Here is a 19,088-nt window from a genome sequence, read left to right as displayed (position 1 = left end):
AAAAAAAAAAAAAAAAAAAGAAGGCTGAAGATCTCAAGCTCAAGGCAACCCTAGGCCTTGTAAGATTCTGTCCAATGCCCCTTTCCAAAAAAGGGTTAAAGATGTAGCTCAGGATAGTTTACCTAGAATATATAGGTCTTATTGCAATAACTGTGCCACAAAAGGAGCACCCCTATTATTCACCCATAGCCCAGATTGGTTTTTTTCTTCATAAAACCCACAAACTTATTCCTTGTGTGTGTGTGTGTGTGTGTGTGTGTGTACATGTGTGTATGTGAGTGTGTGTGTGTGTGTGTGTGTGTGTGTGTGTGTGTTGGGAGGGTAATACAGATCTTAGCCAAGTGTTTCACCACTGAGCTCTACCCTCTAACTCCATAACCCTTTTGTTTCTCTTTTTCCTTCCATTGAACTGAAGTTCTACAAGAGGAGGACCTTACATTCTACTGGAAGCCCGACTTCTTCTTGAGACATAGTCAGTCTCATGTAGCCTAGGCTGGCCTCAAACTTACTATGTAGCTAAGAATAACCTTGACCTTCTGATCCTCTGGCCCCCAGTCACAAAATGCTGGAATCACAGCTGTGCACTACCATACTCAAGCTTTACATGATGCTGGAGATCAAACCCAAGACCATATGCATGTTAAACTATCATTCTGCCAGATTAACTACATCTCGAGCCCAGTAATATTTGTTGAATGAATAAATCTAGCTTCTACTTGTCTGTGAGTCTCAGGCTTACCCATTATCACTTCTGGAAATTCAATCTTGATTCTCCTACTTTATGACACTGTACTTCACTTAGCTGTGGTCATATAATCTTAGGGGTAATTCTATGGTTTCAACTGTAATCTGAGTTATAGAATATAGAATACATAGCTGGGAGTGATGGTTCACGCCTTGAATTCCACCACTTGAGATCCAGAGGCAGAAAGAGTTCCAAGACAGCCAGCAATACAACAGAGAGCAAACAAAATAAATAAATATAGAATACCCTCTGTACCGGCTGGTTTTGTGGGTCAACTTGACACAGGCTGGAGTTATCACAGAAAGGAGCTTCAGTTGGGGAAGTGCCTCCATGAGGTCCAGCTGTAGGGCATTTTCTCAATTAGTGATCAAGGGAGTAGGGCCCCTTGTGGGTGGTGCCATCTCTGGGCTGGAGGTCTTGGGTTTTATAAGAGAGCAGGCTGAGCAAGCCAAGAGAAGCAAGCCAGTAAGAAACATCTCTCCATGGCCTCTGCATCAGCTCCTCTGACTTGCCTGAGTTCCCTTTCCTCCCCAACTTGCTTCTTGGTCATGATGTTTGTGCAGGAATAGAAACCTTGACTAAGACACCCTCATAAGCAGAATACAGCATAGACCATCTGCTCTCTCCCCTTCTTTATCTCTGTAATGCCCATCCAGCCTTTTGCTATGACTACACATCTATTCATACATGACCACATTCATATGTGACATCTTCATACATGGCCATCACAGGCATACATCACCTAGATCTTTCTAGGGCTTAATTTTAAAGGGAGAGGAAGAACCACACTGCAGGGACTGTGAGCTGCTCAGTGGGAAATCGGGGTCTGCCTAGCATTCAGGAGGCCCTGGGTTCCTAGTAGCGGGTCCAGCTTTGCCTGGTCTCCCTTGTGCTGAAGGCCACACAGAGACAGGTACAGAGTTCATCCAACCCCGCATACATCAGCAGAAGTGTCCACTGAACCCTCAAAGCCACCAAAGGCCAGTGGCTCAAAAATTCAAACTACCCAAAACTGGGGGGTTGGGGGAGAGGTGATGGTAGGTAGGTTGGGGGAGGGGTGACTGGTTATAGGAGCAGTCCAAGTAGCTCCAAATGAAAGAAAAGTAAACGGATGTGGGCTCTTCCTCAGCCTTTGAGCCTCTCAGAGGAGTTCGAAGCAACAAGTGTTTTTCGAAACACTAATCCAATTTTCCAAAATGCTTTGACATAGCAGAGGAACTAGCAGCCACCCCCTGGGCTGCAGGTTAAGTATAGTTCTTCTCCGGCACTGGTTCCACCCCAAGTGAGATATTAAACACAAGAGATCCATAGGACAAGAAAGTACCTAGGGGAAGAGGAAAAAAAAAAAACCAATATTTTTTTCCCCAAGTTGGCCTGAACAGGCAAAATTGTCTACCCTGAAGTTCATGGGAGGCAGCTGGCACTTTACACCTCAGGCATCTGGGACATGCTAAAACCTCCTTGCTCTTCCTTGGAGGACACTACACTAACTCCTCACCAGCCCACCCAGGTACCTCAGAATCTTGCAGCTGATCTGCTTCCCTGAAAAAGCAGGTAAGAAGGGTATCCAGGAGGATCCGCCAAACAATAAAAAGAAAAGCAAGCCCTTCACTAGCAAGGTTCCTTGGGTTCCTTGGATCTTTCTACAGGGTCCCGTTACACACTGTTACCAGGCTAGGGGTGACTGAACACTCAGGTGTTCCAGGAACTATCTGTGTTTAGCACTGAAAACACCAACCATGTCCATGGGGCAGTGATGGCACACCTTTAATCCAGCATTTGGGAGGCAGAGGCAGGCAGATTTCTGAGTTCAAGGCCAGCCTGGTCTACAGAGTGAGTTCTAGGACAGCCAGGGCTACACAGAAAACCTGTCTCAAAAAAAAAAAAAAAGAAAGAAAGAAAGGAGAGAAGGAGAGAGAGAGAGAGAGAGAGAGAGAGAGAGAGAGAGAGAGAGAGAGAACACCATGTTCTAGTATGGGGTGGAGATGCTGTAGACTTGTCCCCATGTTTGCGAGTAATCTTGTCTTTCCAGAAAGGTAGCTCAGCTCAAAGATAGGGCTCTTCCCTTGCTTCTAGCCAGTCGTTCTCAACCTTTTTGGAGTGGAATAACCCTTTCACAGGGGTCATCTAAGACCATCTGCATATCAGATAGTCCTAATTCATAACTAGCAAAATTATAGTCATGAAGTAGCAATGAAGATCATTTTATGATGGGGGTTAGCATAGCATGAGGAACTGTATTAAAGGGTCGCAGCATTAGGAAGGTTAAAAACCATTGTACTTAGCCTTTTGTTTTATTTTTTGTTCCTTTTTGAGACGGGGTCTCTCTGTTACATAGCTCTGGCTGTCCTAGAACTCTATAGACCAGGCTGGCCTTAAACTCACAGAGATTCACCTGCCTCCCAAGTGCTGGGATTAAAGGCATATGCCACATATAAAATAGCTTAGGGCTGAATTGTACTTCAGAGTACATTTGCCTAATGTATTAAGAGGCCAGGACTCCTGCTCTTGGCACTTAAAAGTACAACAGTAACAAAACCCTGAAGCTTCAAAAGGATAACTGGGGCTGCCCAGTGCCCCACTGGGGCTGCCCAGTGCCCCGCTGGTGAGGAGGACATTGCGGGAGCCCAGGCTATGTTCTAACAGCGGTCAGGCACTGTGCCCACATGCAGAAAGCAGCTCATTTGACTTAGTAAAACTACTGGCTGCTGTTACCATGGACTTTCTACACTTTCAAATTTGTCTGAAGGCTTTTACATCACCGGTTTTTGTTTGTACAGGGTCTTACTCTATAACTCGGACTGACCTTAAACTGTGTAGCCCATGTTGGCTACACATAAAACTCATAAAAATCCTCCTGCCTGGTGCCTCACACCAGCACACCCAGCTTCCCTTCTTCTGAAACTGGGTCTCCAGGGTTACCAGGCCAGTCTCCACCTCCTGCACTCAAAGCACTGCTCCTACCCCAGCCCCTTGAGTAGCAGTAGCAGGGGTGAGTCACCCAGCCCAGCGAGTGCCCCTCCCAAACCCCCTCCCCCAACAATAGCTGAATGGGGAAACAATAAACAAGGAGAGCCAGCTTGGAAGGTGCTCCCTCCTCTCTGAACGCAAAGTCCTCAGTTTGGCACCTGGCACCTTATGTATGCCCCTGCAGCTCATTCCCCAACTCTCCTTTCCCATGGTTGTTAAGGTACTAAGCAAACCAATTAGATGACATGACCACATCAACTTTGGGGGGGGGGGAACTTCCTCTCCCTGGGAGAGGATTTCAGCTGACAGCGGGGAAGGCAGACAGAGGGATAGAGAGAGGGTGGCCACACCCTAGGGCTATACCTTTGCTGACCCCAGTAAGATGAACAGGGTCTATCTAGCAAACGGGTCCTAAATGTTCACTAGGGGCTGGGGGGCGGGGGCACCAGCATTCAACAAAAGCAGCAGTGGGAAACCTAGAGACAAAAGCTGGGCATAATGCCTGTCCTAGGTCTTCTGGCAGCCTCCCCTGGGGAGCCAGAAAGCCAAGAAGGTAACCTGCGGTTGGCCTAACTGGGGTGTATGAGGAGGAGGCATTGAGGCGGGAAGGTAAGAGTGTGGACAAGCAGCCAGCCTTTTGGGGCTCGATTTCTCCAGTGGTGATGGGAGGGTCTTCCCTAGTGAAGGGAGAAAGGCACTTGAGAAGACAAAGTAGAGGGCTAACTTGGCGGCCACCGGAAGTAGCAGCACCAATGTGAAGGGTTGTAGCAAAAGCTTCTCCAACTCCATTTCCCAGCCCTGCACACAGTGATGCAGGAGTGAGACCCTGCCTCAGAACACACAGTGATGCAGGGGTGAGACCCTGCCTCAGAACACACAGTGATGCAGGGGTGAGGTCTTGTCTCTGAACACACAGTGATGCAGGGGTGAGACCCTGCCTCAGAACACACAGTGATGCAGGGATGAGGTCTTGTCTCTGAACACACAGTGATGCAGGGGTAAGACCCTGTCTCTGAACACACAGTGATGCAGGGGTGAGACCCTGTCTCTGAACACACAGTGATGCAGGGGTGAGACCCTGTCTCTGAACACACAGTGATAAGCTGGGCAGTGGTGGCACATGTCTTTAATCTTAGCACTTGGGAGGCAGAGGCAGGCGGATTTCTGAGTTCGAGGCCAGCCTGGTCTACAGAGTGAGTTCCAGGACAGCCTGAGCTATACAGAGAAACCCTGTCTCAAAAAAACCAAAAACCAAAAACCAAAAAACAAAACAAAACAAAACAAAAGAACACACAGTGATGCAGGGGTGAGACTCCACATTAGAACACACACAGTGATGTGCATGGCAGGCATTTGATTACAACTCACAGTAGTGCAGCTCTTTTGAGGCTGGGCATGGCATCATACACCCATTTTGCCAGCACTTAGGAGGCTGAAAGAGAGAGAGGCAGGAGGATTCAAAGCTCAAGGTCACTTTCCTTTACATAGGGAGTTCCAAGCCAGCATGGGACACAAAAGACAAGGTCTCATCAAGAAAATAAATAAATAAAACTGGAAGAAAAAAAAAAAAAGCCCACAGCTCTTTTAGAAAGCAGTTTGAGCTGACAAACATAGAAGTTCAGCCATGAGTGATGGATGCTCTTGGACCTACTCAACCCATGCCTAGGACTCTCTCCCAAGGATACCGCCCTCCCGAAATATCATGTGATCACTTAAAAAAACGACAGCAAGAAACACCAAGGAAGATGCTCACCAGGATGGCAGTCATGATGTAAAAGAAAGAATCAAAACAGGTTCTAAACATTATTACACTTACCTTTTGATAGCCAATTTGGTTTTCTGGGTTTATTTCTAAGGAAATAAAGCTGAACTGCTGACAGTATGTTAGAGAGATGTATTTTCGCCACCTCTTCCTGGCTTTTGTTTTGTTTGTTTGATTTTGGTTTTTTTTTTTTTTTTTTTTTTTTTTTTCTAATTTTCCCTCCATGAAAAGGCTCAACACTTGAACTCTGTGGACAGAGACAGACAGACAGACCTAAGAAAGAAATACACCTACTTCTCCATGAAACATTAAGGATCTTTCATACAGCCTCAGCTTCTTTACAGAAATAATAAAATTTTAAAATGGCCCTTAAATTTTAAAAAATTGAAAAAAGACAAAATAATAATAATAATAATAATAATAATAATAATAATAATGAAGACTCCCCAAAGTTGCCTTGAGAATAAAAAGAAAGAAAACACAGAAACATCATGCTTTCTGATCTGACACAACAGGCAGACCCCTTACTGTCTTTTTTTTTTTTTTAATGTGTATGAGTGTTTTTCCACGTGTATGTCTGCACATTACATGTGAATGGCAATGGATTCCCTGGAACTGGAGTTACAGATGGTTATAAACTACTGGGTGGGTGCTGGGAACTGAATTTGATCTTTTGCAAGAACAGCAAGTGTTCTTAACTGCCAAATTATCTCTCCGGCTCTAACAATGTTGTTGTTGTTGTTGTTTTGCTTTGTTTGGTTCAGTTTGGTTTTTCAAGACAGGGTTTTGATGTATAGCCCTGACTATCCTAGAACACGCTCTGTGGGGCTGGAGAGATGGCTCAGCGGTTAAGAGCACTGACTGCTCTTTCAGAGGTCCTGAGTTCAATTCCCAGGAACCACATGGTGGCTCACAACCACCTGTGATGAGATCTGATGCCCTCTTCTGGTGTGTCTGAAGACAGCTACAGTGTACTCATATAAATAAATATTTAAAAAAAAAAAAAAAAAAAAAAAAGAACTTGGTCTGTGGACCTGGCTGGCCTCAAATTCACAGAGATCCACTTGCCTCTGCCTCCTGGGTGCTGTTTTGTTTTGTTTTTTAAATATTCTCTGTGTATACCTCAGAAATCAGTATCTGAACACAAAAGCAGTAGCTTTGCCTCGCATGCTCTGGACCCTGGCTCCATCCCCAGCACTACAAAAGTGAGGTTGGGGAGACTTACAATTGATAGACTCCATATTCCTCATCTAAACTTCTCCTAAGCCCATGCATGGCTTAACTCTTAAACAGAGGTTATACAAGGTGCATTAGAGGGTAAGGGCCCAACCCCAGTTAGTTGAAATAATGAATAGGAATCAGATTTGTAAATTGTAAAGAAACCTATAAATCAGAATGCCTAAGGAATCCATTTTTGCAGAGTGACCCTGAAGGAGAAGGGGTTTTCACAAAGACCAGGTACCTGGATTATTTACACAATGTCCAACTACATTAAGTGATCAAACCAAACACTGGGAATGGAGCTGAAGAGGGAATGTGCAGGGTTGAGCATCAGGAAAATGACCAGAGCGGAGGCTTCCTTTCCCAGAGGACGCTTGACTTTGGAGGACAAGGTCAGCCATCATTAGCTCATGTACCTTTAGCCAGACAGAAGAATGATCTCTCTGCTCCCTTCAGGTGATCTACAACTTCACTAGGCATGGTGCCACATGTTGTATCCCGGAAGAGAATCACTCCCAGCCCAGGATTACAGAAAAGTCTCCTCAATTCTATCTAATAGGCTATTTAGAAAGGGAAACTAAGTTATTATTTGCATGGCTCGAACTGTGTGTGTGTGTGTGTGTGTGTGTGTGTGTGTGTGTGTGTGTGTATGCTTGTCCATATGGGTATGTGAGTGCATGTGGAGACCTGAGGTCTACACTAACACTATATGTCTTTCTTCCACAGTTCTCCACCGTATTTATTTTTTTGAGATACGGTCTCTCACTGAACCGGAAATTCTGCTAGGATGGTTGGCCACTGAGCTTCAGGGATCTGCCTTTCTCTGCTTCCCCAACACTGGGTCTATAAGTGAGCAGGCACTCTCAGATTTGTATGTGGTTTATGGGGATCCAGACTCAGGCCCTCAGGCTTTTGCGACTGGCACTTTTCTGACAGAGCCATCTCTTCAGCTCTAAGTTCTTTTTTTCTTATTATTAGTGTACTGGTTAGGGGTGTGTGTGTGTGTGTGTGTGTGTGTCTGTTCTATCAACCCCACAGAAGGTAGAATTATCTGGAAAGAGGAACCTATATTGAGAAAATACCTCCAGAAATCAATCTGCTGGCATCTTCTTGATTAAGGACTGATGCAGGAGTTCCCAGCCTACTGTAAGCAGTGCCACCTCTGGGCAGGTGGACCTAGATGGTATAAGAAAGCAGACTGAGCAAGCCATGAAGAGGAAGCCAGTAAGGAACACCCCTCCACGGCTTCTGCTTCTGTTTCCACCTTGAGTTCCTGCCTTGGCTTCCTTCAATAGACTGTGGCCCGGGGTATATAAGGTAAATAGACCCTTTCCTCTCCAAGCTGCTTTTGGCCATGTTCTTTATCACAACAAGAGAGAGAGCAAAGACAGTTAGTATTACTCTGGTTATTTTGGAGTTTTGTTTGTTTGTTTGTGTTTCTTCTAAAAAAAAAAAAATGACTCGTTCAAGAGAGCTGGAGGCATAAACTTATGTGTGATTGCTGCATAACAGTTTTCTCCAACAATGAAACTTTCCATTTTAAAGGGAAACTCCTTACACAGGAAGGGAAAACAACTCAAAATACCTTTCGGAAGTCCCCGAAACTAAACAGATTCACTAGGCTCCTTCTGGACAGAATAATCAATAAAAGCTGAGGGTTGCCCTCAGCAAAAGCTAAGCAACAAAAGGCAAAGAAGACTGAGACCAGAGCAGCTGCCTGCAGAGCTTTAGGCAAACCCAGGCACCTGGGCAGGACAGACTGAGACCAGAGCAGCTGCCTGCAGAGCTTTAGGCAAACACCCAGGCACCTGGGCAGGACAGACTGAGACCAGAGCAGCTGCCTGCAGAGCTTTAGGCAAACCCAGGCACCTGGGCAGGACAGACTGAGACCAGAGCAGCTGCCTGCCCAGGTTTAGGCAAACCCAGGCACCTGGGCAGGACAGACTGAGACCAGAGCAGCTGCCTGCAGAGGTTTAGGCAAACCCAGGCACCTGCCTGTCCCAAGCCTTTGAGCTGCCTGCAGGCTGTGCCTGTGAGTTCCAGGTTCCCAGTTTTGTGAGCTGTCCCCTATACTTCAGGGGGCTTTGGTGATGCACCTGTCTTGGTTCTGCTCCTGTATGTAACCCCTAACCCACATTCATGTATGTCACCCCCAACAAGACTCACTGGTTCACAAACTGGATTTGATGGTAACCATATTTTGTTCCGTCATGAAATCCCTATCAGGGGTGAGACCTGTGTGTTGCATCTCCCCAGGAAACATTTTGTCACACAGCAACCATGCATGAGGCCCTGGACTTACTCTCATACACTATATAAAGTCTGTGTGTGTGTATATATGTCGGGGGGGGGGGGGAGTACGACTGCAAAAATATAAACCTCTAGCTAAAATAAAATAGCTTACTTTGCCTTCCTTTCTTTCTACAAAGAATTGCTAAACCGGCATGTGTTCTTCCAGACCGCTCCTTTTTCCAGAGAAACATAAACGCGTACAGCTTCCTTCTTTCATACGTAAGATCATGCCCTAGTTCTCTGCTACCTGCATCTTTTACTTCATGGCATATCAAAAGCATGTCAGTATAGGCATGGTATGGTGGTCACTGTCCCCGAGGCAGAGAGTTTGAGCCAAGTCCTGTACTCAGTAGTGATGGGGCCTTAGCCAAGTTACATACCATCCCTTTTCCCATAAGACAAAAAAAAAAAAAAAAAAAAAAAAAAAAAAAAAAAGTTCTAATAAAAGAAACCAAAGTAGTATCATGAAGGCTCAGTTAATATTATAAGTGAGCTAATTCCCTAAGTGATGGCCCTGGGAAAAGGAGCTTCACCAAGTACCATCTGTAGGTTTTTCATTGTTTTTACTTTATTTTTCTTCTTTAATTCCCATATAGTGCTTGGATAAACCATAACCTATTGAATCTATTCTCTAGTTGACTCAGGTGAAGATTTTCTTTCCCAACACAATATTTTTATTGATTCTTTGAGGATGCTTCTCTATTTTTTACTGCAGTGAGTACTATTTTTCCAGTACTAAGGATTGAATCCAAGGCTTTAAATGTGCTAAGCAAGCGAGCACCCTACCACTGACCTTTATCCCAGCCTTGCAGTGAGAACTACTTCTTTTTTTTTTTTTTTTTTTGGAAGGGGGCAGGGGGTTTGAGACAGGGTTTCTCTGTGTAGCCCTGGCTGTCCTGGAACTCACTCTATAGACCAGGCTGGCCTCGGAACTCAGAAATTCACCTGCCTTTGCCTCCCAAGTGCTGGGATCAAAGGCGTGGGCCACCACTGCCTGACAGGCTCAGCTGTTAAGAGAGCCAACTGTGCATCCAGAGCTCCCTGGTTCAAATCCCAGCTACTGTGGTGAGAACTTCTGAACACAGGTCCTTGCATACACATGTAGCTATTGCAATAGGGCTGTGTGTGAATTGCCGCATCTAAGGTCCCGTTCATTTGTTATGAAACACGTTGCCAGCGTTCCCCCCCAAGAGGCTGCACTAACTCATGTCCCTGCCAGCACCTCATGTGTGCTAGTTTCTTAACATCTCCACAACACTGGCAGCCCAGATCTTTGGCATCCTTTCTGCACTTGCCTTCCCTAAACGAAACGTAAATCAAAACCACCAACAATGCTCTGGTTAAAGTCGCAGGGACACCTAATCCCTTTGTCTCTTCTAAACAGGATTAGGTTTTTCTGCTCTTTGACAGACCTTCAGTTGCCTGGACATGGTTCTGGGATGACTTTGAAAAATATAAATAAAACCCACTTGCTGTTTCCTAACACCCTCCAGAGAAGCCTGAGCAGGCCTGCATGAGGCCCCGCTGTCCTGCTTTGTATCACAAGCAAAAAGTCTTCCAATAGCAGCTGGTGTTTTCCTGGGTGGAGATCAAAGCCAGAATTTGTATATAAACATTATCCCAGGGCTGGTGGGGTGGGGCATGGGGTGGAGTGGAGGTGCTGATGGCAAAGGCTGTCACATCCTACTTACGTTCTTTAAAGGACAGGGCAGTCTCCAGCCTGTCCCACTAGAGGCCTCATGAAAAAGGGAGGCATTGCAGACCCAAGCCAGCCTATACAGGCACAGTCAACACAAAAAGAGCCAAGGTGGAAGCTGGTGCAGAGTTCAACTGCCAGACAGGGGAGAACCAGGACAGAGGAATGGGAAAGCATGTTGGAATCTTGTCCCTATTTGGCAAGTTACACCTGCTCAGTCCCTGGGATCATAGCCCTATCATAGAGGGGCAAGGCTCACTCTAGCTTCATCCCCTGATGAATGGTCCTGAGACACAGGGTGACCATTCCATAGTCTGGGTCCCCCTGGAATAGAGGGGAGCTATAGGGGAAGGCTTCTGGGTGGGGCGGGCCTCTGGAACTCCCGAGGAAGAATGTCAATAATTCTCAGAAATGTCCGGCTAAGCCCCACAGACTCAAAGTCATTCATCTCCCAAACTTGTTTTTCAGGATATTTTATGGCTCAAAAATCATTCACCTTTGATCTTTCCGCTGTCTTCTAACCTCACAGCAGCTCGGGGACTCAGGGTGGGGAGGAGGGGGAAAGGTACAGAGTCTCTGGAAGGGATGATCAGAACCAATTCCAGAAGCAATATCCAGGAACCTCCTTTTATAACCCCGACCAAGGGATAACTCAGATAGCCGGTGATAGTTAAACTCCCCCTTGGCAGGAGAGGCAGCCAGGGCCACTTTCAACTTTGGCTCAGAATAGAATACAGGCAGGCCCCAGTGTGCTCTGGGGCAAGACAGGCCTTTTCTCTAAGACCTTGGAGCTAGCTTGCTGACACATCCAAAGTCACACAATGGAGTTAGGATTTCCACGTTAGACATTAAGCAATTAATTTAACCGTCAATGAATTAAACAGTCAACCGCCTGCCCTTGAGAGGCGTATACTCTCAGTAATGGACACACTACTGAGTGTGTTTCTGAGTCCTGATTAACATTACTGAGTTACTCACATGCCAAAAGTGCCATGAGGCCCTGTGAGCACAGCACGGGCCAAGCATGGCACTCCACACCTGTCATCGCAGCACTCCAGAGGGTGGAGCAGGAGCATGGCTTTTTAAACCCCAGCTTGGGCTACACAGAGAGACCCTGACTCAAAACACAAAACAAAACAAAACTCCCATCTGTCTGTCTGTTTGTTTGTTTGAGACGAGGTCTCACTATGTAGCCCTAGCTATCCTGGAACTCAATACATACACCAGGCTGGCCTCCAACTCATAAGAGATCTGCCTGCCACTGCCCCTGAAATACTGGGATCAAAGTTGAGAGGCACCACACTTGGGAAGAAACTCCTCTTAACCATGATGTTAAGAATTGCTAATCAGGTCCACTTCACAGCCATGACACTGGAGCCTAGGACCCATTTCTGCATTAGCCCTTCCCAAGGCCCTGGTAAGAACCTGAGGGTGGGGGGGAACATGTGCCCATAGTCAGATTCTCTACCATTTGCCAATATCCAATTTTTTTTTTTTTTAGTTGCCACAAAGTAATCATCAGCACTGGTCTCTCTCCATTGTGTTTTGCCATCGGTTACTTCTCCCTCACTGCTGTTCAGCAGTTAGAGCAGCCACAGGAATTCTGGGAGTGGATGCACATGGGGGCTGCCCCAGGAATACAGAGTTTAGCAGGGTATATCTGTGTGGTTCACTCTCACCTTCACAGAAAACAGACATTGCCACCTGGTGCAGGAACAGCTCCCAGGAATAAGTACCGGGTGGACCTAACACCATCTCAGCTCTGTATTATTAAATGTGGTGATCTGAATGAAAATGTCTCCCCACATAGGCTCATAAAGCGTGACATTATGGGAGGTGTGGCCTTGTTGGAATGGGTGTGGCTTTATTGGAGGAAGTGTGTCACTAGGGGGTGGGTTTTGAGGTCTCAGATGCTAAACCCAGGCCAAGGGCTCACTGTCTCTTCCTGCTGCCTGCTGATCCAGCCATTGAACTCTCAGTTACTTCTCCAGAACCATGTCTGCCTCTGTGCCACCATGCTTCCTGCCATGACCATAGTGAACTAAACCTCTAAACTGTAAGTCAGCCCTAACTAAATGTTTTCCTTTATAAGAGTCACTGTGTTCACCGTGTCTCTTCATAGCAACAGAAACCCTAAGACGCTATGTGAGCGAGCATGTGGTGAGGGAGAGGGAGGGGGTGAAAAATACATGTTTCCACTCAACAGTCCTGCAGAATTGTATGTGAGAGGACCGATGTTCCCTAGTTAAAAGAGAAAACCTCATCTGTCAGAAATACGTGAGTAGCACAGACTTCCCATTATACAGCATCATGGCTGCTGCTTCCATTTTCATTGGAAACTGCACAGAAGAGAACGGACCAAAATTCTGTAAGACACAAACGTAGTGACACTATACACAAAGCTTGGCTTTGGGTGTAAGTTTGCCTGTCTTATTGATCTAAACTGTGTTAGTTAGGTTTGTACCGCTGGAAGTAGGCTTACACTGCTGTGATAGAACACCACAACGAAAAGAAGCTTGGGAGGAAATTCTTCAGCTTACAACTTGAAGATCACACTGTCACCAAGGGAAGTCATGGCAGGAACTGAAGCAGAGGCCATGAAGGAATACTGCTTAATGGTTTGCCCAGCCTCATTCTTATACAACTCAAAATCACCTGCCCATGGCTGGTACCACCCACCATAGGCTGGGCCATTCCACATAATCATTAAGATGTTCCACAGGATAGCCCGAAGACCAATCTGGTGGGGGCATTTCCTCAAATGAGATTCCTTCTCAAATGAATCTAGGTGGGTCAAGTTTACAAAAAAATAAACATAAAGCATGACAACTGACACACTGCCAACTTGACACACCAACCCATTACTTTTTTTTTGGGGGGGGGGGTTGGTTTTCGAGACAGGGTTTCTCTGTATAGCCCTGGCTGTCCTGGAACTCACTCTGTAGACAAGGCTGGCCTCGAACTCAGAAATCTGCCTGTCTCTGCCTCCCAAGTGCTGGGATTAAAGGCGGGCACCACCACCACCCGGCTCAAACCATTGCTATTAAACCATAACCTTTCCTTTCTTATTTATCCCCCAAGAACTCATATTAGTAACAATTATCTCTATACAAAACACATTCTGGGGCTGGTGAGATGGCTCAGTGGGGAAGAGCATCGACTGCTCTTTGGAAGGTCATGAGTTCAAATCCCAGCAACCACATGGTGGCTCACAACCACCCGTAATGAGATCTGATGCCCTCTTCTGGTGTGTCTGAAGACAGCTACAGTGTACTTACATATAGTAAATAAAAAAAAAAAAACCACATTCCAAGTTTTAGAAGTCCCATAGTCTTTAAAAATTCAAAAACTTTATTGTTGTTTTTTGTTTTTTGAAGACAGGGTTTCTCTGTGTAGTCCTGGCTGTCCTGGAACTCACTCTGTAGACCAGGCTGGACTCAGAAATCCGCCTGCCTCTACCTCCCAAGTGCTGGGATTATTGGGATTAAAGGTGTGCGCCACCACCACCCAGCATTTTTTTGTTTGTTTTTTTGTTTTTTGTTTTTTGTCTTTTCAAGACAGGGTTTCTCTGTATAGCTCTGGCTGTCCTGGAACTCACTCTGTAGACCAGGCTGGCCTCGAACTCAGAAATCCGCCTGCTTCTGCCTCCCAAGTGCTGGGATTAAAGGCATGCGCCACCATCGCCCTGCTTCAAAAACTTTAAAAGTTTAATCTCTTTTTAAAAAAAAATCCAAAGTCTCTCTAAAATATCCAATGTCTCTCTAAAATTTCAAAGCCTCTGTACTTTGGAATCTTGTAAAATAAAGATTAAGTTATATACTTCTTATTTAGGAACAGCCAGGGCACAGTTACAATCAGATCAAAGCAGAACCAAAGTTCAACAATGTACCTGGGATTCATGATGACCTGCTGGGCTCCAAAGGGCCTAGGCACTTCTGCTTCTCTGGTTCTACCACGAACAGCACATGAAGATTGTCTCCTAGGCTCTGGCTGGCTCCACTCCATGGCTGCTGCTGTCCTTGGTGGTCCTTCATAGTACGGTGTCTCTAAAATACCAAGAATGCTGAGGTAGCTGAGCTGCACTCTCACTAACAGCGTCTCTTAGGCTGTCTTCAGCAACTCTGCTCTGGTCATATGGTAAAAGCTTCAACTTCTCTCCCCGATCCCTTCAATGTGGGGGTTTCTACCTCAGCTGAAGCTCTGCCTTCACCAATGGCCTCTCTAGTGCCAAGCCATAACCGTTACCACCTGGGAAACTCTTACACATTACTGGGTTCAGCTGCCAGCACAAGGAATGTTAACCTTGAAGAAATACTAACAAGATTTCACCACAATAATGCTGTGTTTCCCCCCTCTCTGTGGAAGGGGGTACAATTTTTGAGATAGGGTCTTTCTATGTAATCCTAACTGTTCTGGCTGTCCTGGGACTATGTAGACCAGGCTGGATTCCAACTCATATAGATCCTCCTGCCTCTGACTCTTGAGTGCTGGGAATGACGGTGCCCCTACATTGATTTCTTCTTCATGACAGCTGACTCTTCTGGTCCACCTAACTAGCATTCATTGTCCCAGCAAAGCAAAGGTTTGCTTGACTGGTTCTGGCCTCTTGTTAATCACTCTCCATTCTTTAGCCCTAGTTGACCAGAACCACAGACCCTTAATTCAGGATGACACACGAGAAGCCTCACTAGTCCCTGCTTCCCTCTGAAACCTCACAAGCCAGGCCTCCAGCATCCTCATTGCCCTCAACATTCTCACATTCTGAGCTCCCACAGAACAGCTCATTGAGATGAACATTCAATAGCTTTTCCAGTCCAAAGGTCAAATGCCCCCACAATCTTCACCAAAACACATGATCAGGTCTTTCACAACAATACCCCACTACTTGGTACCAATTTCTGCCTTGATTGGGTTCCTGTTGCTATGATAAAAACATGACCAAAAGCAACTGGGGAAGGATTTATTTTAGCCTACAATTCTCAGGTCACACTCCATCATTTGGAGACAGACATCAAGACTGAAACTTAAAACAGGACCCAGGAAGCAGGAACTGAAGCAGAAACCATGGAAGCGTGTTGCTTAGTGGTTTGTTCTCCATGGCTTCCTCAGCCACCTTTCTTATAAAAATTCAACACCACCTGCCATGGGGGGAGGGTGGCATCACCCACAACGGGCTGGGACCTCAGGAATTAATCATTAAGAAAACACACTGGTGAGCTTATGGACAGAATATTCGGGTGGGGGCATTTTCTCAATTGAACTTTCCTCTCCCAAAATTACCCTCCTTTGGGTCAAATTAACAAAAAAAACTGACCACGACATAAGCCATTGACAATAAAAACAAATTTTAGAACCAACTCCTGAAAATTGTTCTCTGACATTCATGTGCATACATACACACACACACACACACACACACGCACGCACGCACGCACGCACGCACGCACGCACGCACGCACACGCATAGAGTGGGGAGGGAGAATAAAAAATGTTTTTTTTTTCTTTTTCCAAGACGGGTTTCTCTGTGTAGTCCTGGCTGTCCTGGAACTCACTCTGTATACCAGGCTGGCCTTGAACTCAAAAATCTGCCTGCCTCTGCCTCCCAAGTGCTGGGATTAAAGGTGTTCACCACCACTGCCTGGCTTAAACAGGTTTTTTAAAGCTACAAGATAGACAGTTCCTGAGGAACAATGCTGAGCCCTCAGGCTACATCCACACATGTACACACATGTAATATGCACAGGCAGAAACCAGGCTCAGTGGTACATGGCTCTAATCCTAGCTGTTTATACAGGTTAGAAGGTAGGAAATTCAAGACCATCCTCTGATACACAGCAAGTCTATGATCAGACTGGACTCTGTAAGATCTCATTTCGGGCCCGGCCGTGGTGGCCCACGCCTTTAGTCCCAGCACTTGGGAGGGAGAGGCAGGTGGATTTCTGAGTTCAAGGCCAGCCTGGTCTACAGAGTGAGTACCAGGACAGCCAGAACAACACAGAGAAACCCTGTCTTGAAAAAACAAACAAACAAAAAAAAGATCTCATTTCGGGGGCTGGAGAGGTGGCTCAACAGTTAAGAGCACTTGATGCTCTTACCAAGGACCGGGGTTGGGTTTCCAGCACCCACATGGTGGCTCACATCCTCCAGGAACTCCAGCTCTGCAGGATCTGATGTTTTTCTTTGGCCTCTGTGGGGACCAGGAGTGTACATGTTGCATATACATAAATGTAAGCAAAACATTTGATGTAAAGTAAAATGAATAACTCCAATAAACATTTTAAAGACTTTCGCTCAAAAAAAAAGAGAAAAGTTAAGATGGTTTGAAACAAAAAGAACTGGGGCCAGAGCAATGGCTTAGGCCACGGGCACATGAAGTGTATGACAAACAGAAGCAGAGAACGGATTCCACAAGGCTGACCTCTGACTTCCACATATGCACCATGGCACATGAACCCACCGTTAGGTCGGAACCCCTGTTCATCCCTTGCACAAGCTGGGAAACCCTGTCCTCCGCCGTCCTCCCTCCAACCTGGCCTATATCTGCATCACTGAGAGAGAAAACACCTATTACCCATGCATCATCATCATCATCATAATAGTTTTAAATGTCCTTTGAAAAGGATAATAGCAAAAAGAAATAAATTAATAATACTTTTTAAAAGATAGCAATAAGGCCAGGTGGTGATGGCGCACGCCTTTAATCCTAGCATTTGGGAGGCAGAGGCAGGTGGATTTCTGAGTCTGAGGCCAGCCTGGTCTACAGAGTGAGTTCCAGGACAGCCAGGGCTATATAGAGAAACTCTGTCTTGGAAAAAACCAAAAAGAAAGAAAAAGAAAAAAAAAGAAAAAAAAGTAGCAATGAGCCAGGTGTGGTGGTTCACAACTTTAGTCCCAGCTCTGGAGAGACAGTCATTCAGATCTCTGTAGGCCCAAGGCCCGCCTGGTCTACAAAGTAAGATTCAGGTCAGCCAAGACTATACAGAGAAACCGTGTCTTAAAAATAAAAATAAAGGAAGGAAGGAAGGAAGGGAGGAAGGAAGGAAGAAAGGAAGAAAGGAAGGAAGGGAGAGAGGGAGGGAGGAAGGAAAACAAACAGGGATAAAGTTCTACAAAAGAGAAAGCTAGAAATGTCACCAACATGTGACAGTAATACTACAAATTTGTGTATTAGGGTCCTCTTCCTTTTTTGGTTGTTCCAGGAAGGGGTTCAGTAGCCTTATTTTTTTATTTATTTTTTTTCAGTGCATATATAGAAATGGTTGCATTAGCAAACCCCTTTTCCTAAAACCGGTCTGCTAACTTTTCATCTGTATTACTATCTGCTCAATATTTTCCACGTAAACACAGCAGGCAGCAATCCCAGCAAGTGGGAGACAGAGGTAGGAGGATTCATTGATAGTTTGTGGCAAGAATTTTGGAATTTTGGTTTCTTTAAAAAAAAAAAGCCACCACACACAAAAATATTGTAAGGAAGTGTTTTCGTTTTAATCTCAGGGGCAGGATACGGGGCTGCTTTAAACTGTCCGCAGCAGCTGCCTGTTTAATCTCATGCTCTAGCAGGGGCCTGGTTTTGCCAGCTGCAGAGAGTTTCTGCAATAGTGTCACATTTGGAATTCCGGGAATTTTTCTGAGGGTATATAAATGCTAGAGCCCCAATAGGTGGGGTGGTGGGTAGGTGGGGTGGTGGGGTGGTGGGGTGGTGGGTGGGTGGGGGAATTGTCTGTGACTTGTTAGTAGTCATGCTCAAAGAAACAGGAAGAAAGAAATTAGATTCAGAGATCTCTATCTCCCTCTCCCCTCTATCCTTCTTTCTTTCCCATCTGGCTACGGAAGGTGAAACTGGGGGTTAGGGGGGTAAAAGGGTTAGAAAAGAATTTGTCGGGTAGTGGTGGCACAGGACTTTAATCTCAGCACTTGGGAGGCACAGGACTTTAATCTCAGCACTTGGGAGGCAGAAGTAGGTGGATCTCTGAGTTCCAGGCCAGCCTGGTCTACAGAGTAAGTTCCAGGACAGCCAGGGCTATACAGAGAAACCCTGTCTTGAAAAACCAAAGGGGGAAAAAAAAAAAAGAAAAGAAGAACTCACAAAGTAGCAAATTCCACTGCACTAGTTCAAGGCTAGCTTAGTCTATTTATCAAGTCCTAGACCATCCAAGGCTACACAAGGAAAAAAAATCTATCTCCAAAAATAATTCATTAATTCAGAAATAAGCAAGTAAGGCCAGGTATGGTGGAGCATGCCTTTAATCCCAGCACTGGGAAGGCAAAGTTGCAGGTAGATCACTGAGTTTGAAGCCAGACTGGTCTACAAAGGAGTCCAGGATGGTCAGGGCTATTACACAGAGATACACTGTTTGAGAAACTAAAGAGAAGGGAGGGAGGGAGGGAGGGAGGGAGGGAGG

The 19,088-nt window shown here is 45.7% G+C and overlaps 1 long non-coding RNA gene across 1 annotated transcript in view; it reads right to left on the bottom strand.

Moving 5' to 3' along the window:
- Positions 1-19,088, bottom strand: part of LOC116087089 — a 127,426-nt gene that overhangs the window by 70,179 nt on the left and 38,159 nt on the right. The window contains exon 4 of the long non-coding RNA XR_004117247.1: positions 14,576-14,732. This is a non-coding gene — a long non-coding RNA (uncharacterized LOC116087089). The remainder of the gene's footprint in view (positions 1-14,575; positions 14,733-19,088) is intronic.

The sequence above is a fragment of the Mastomys coucha genome, unplaced genomic scaffold (genome assembly GCF_008632895.1).
Source record: "Mastomys coucha isolate ucsf_1 unplaced genomic scaffold, UCSF_Mcou_1 pScaffold13, whole genome shotgun sequence".
In the NCBI taxonomy this organism is placed as follows: Eukaryota; Metazoa; Chordata; class Mammalia; order Rodentia; family Muridae; genus Mastomys; species Mastomys coucha.
Note: the sequence above shows the minus strand (reverse complement) of the source record. Positions and strands in the feature narration are given on the sequence as shown.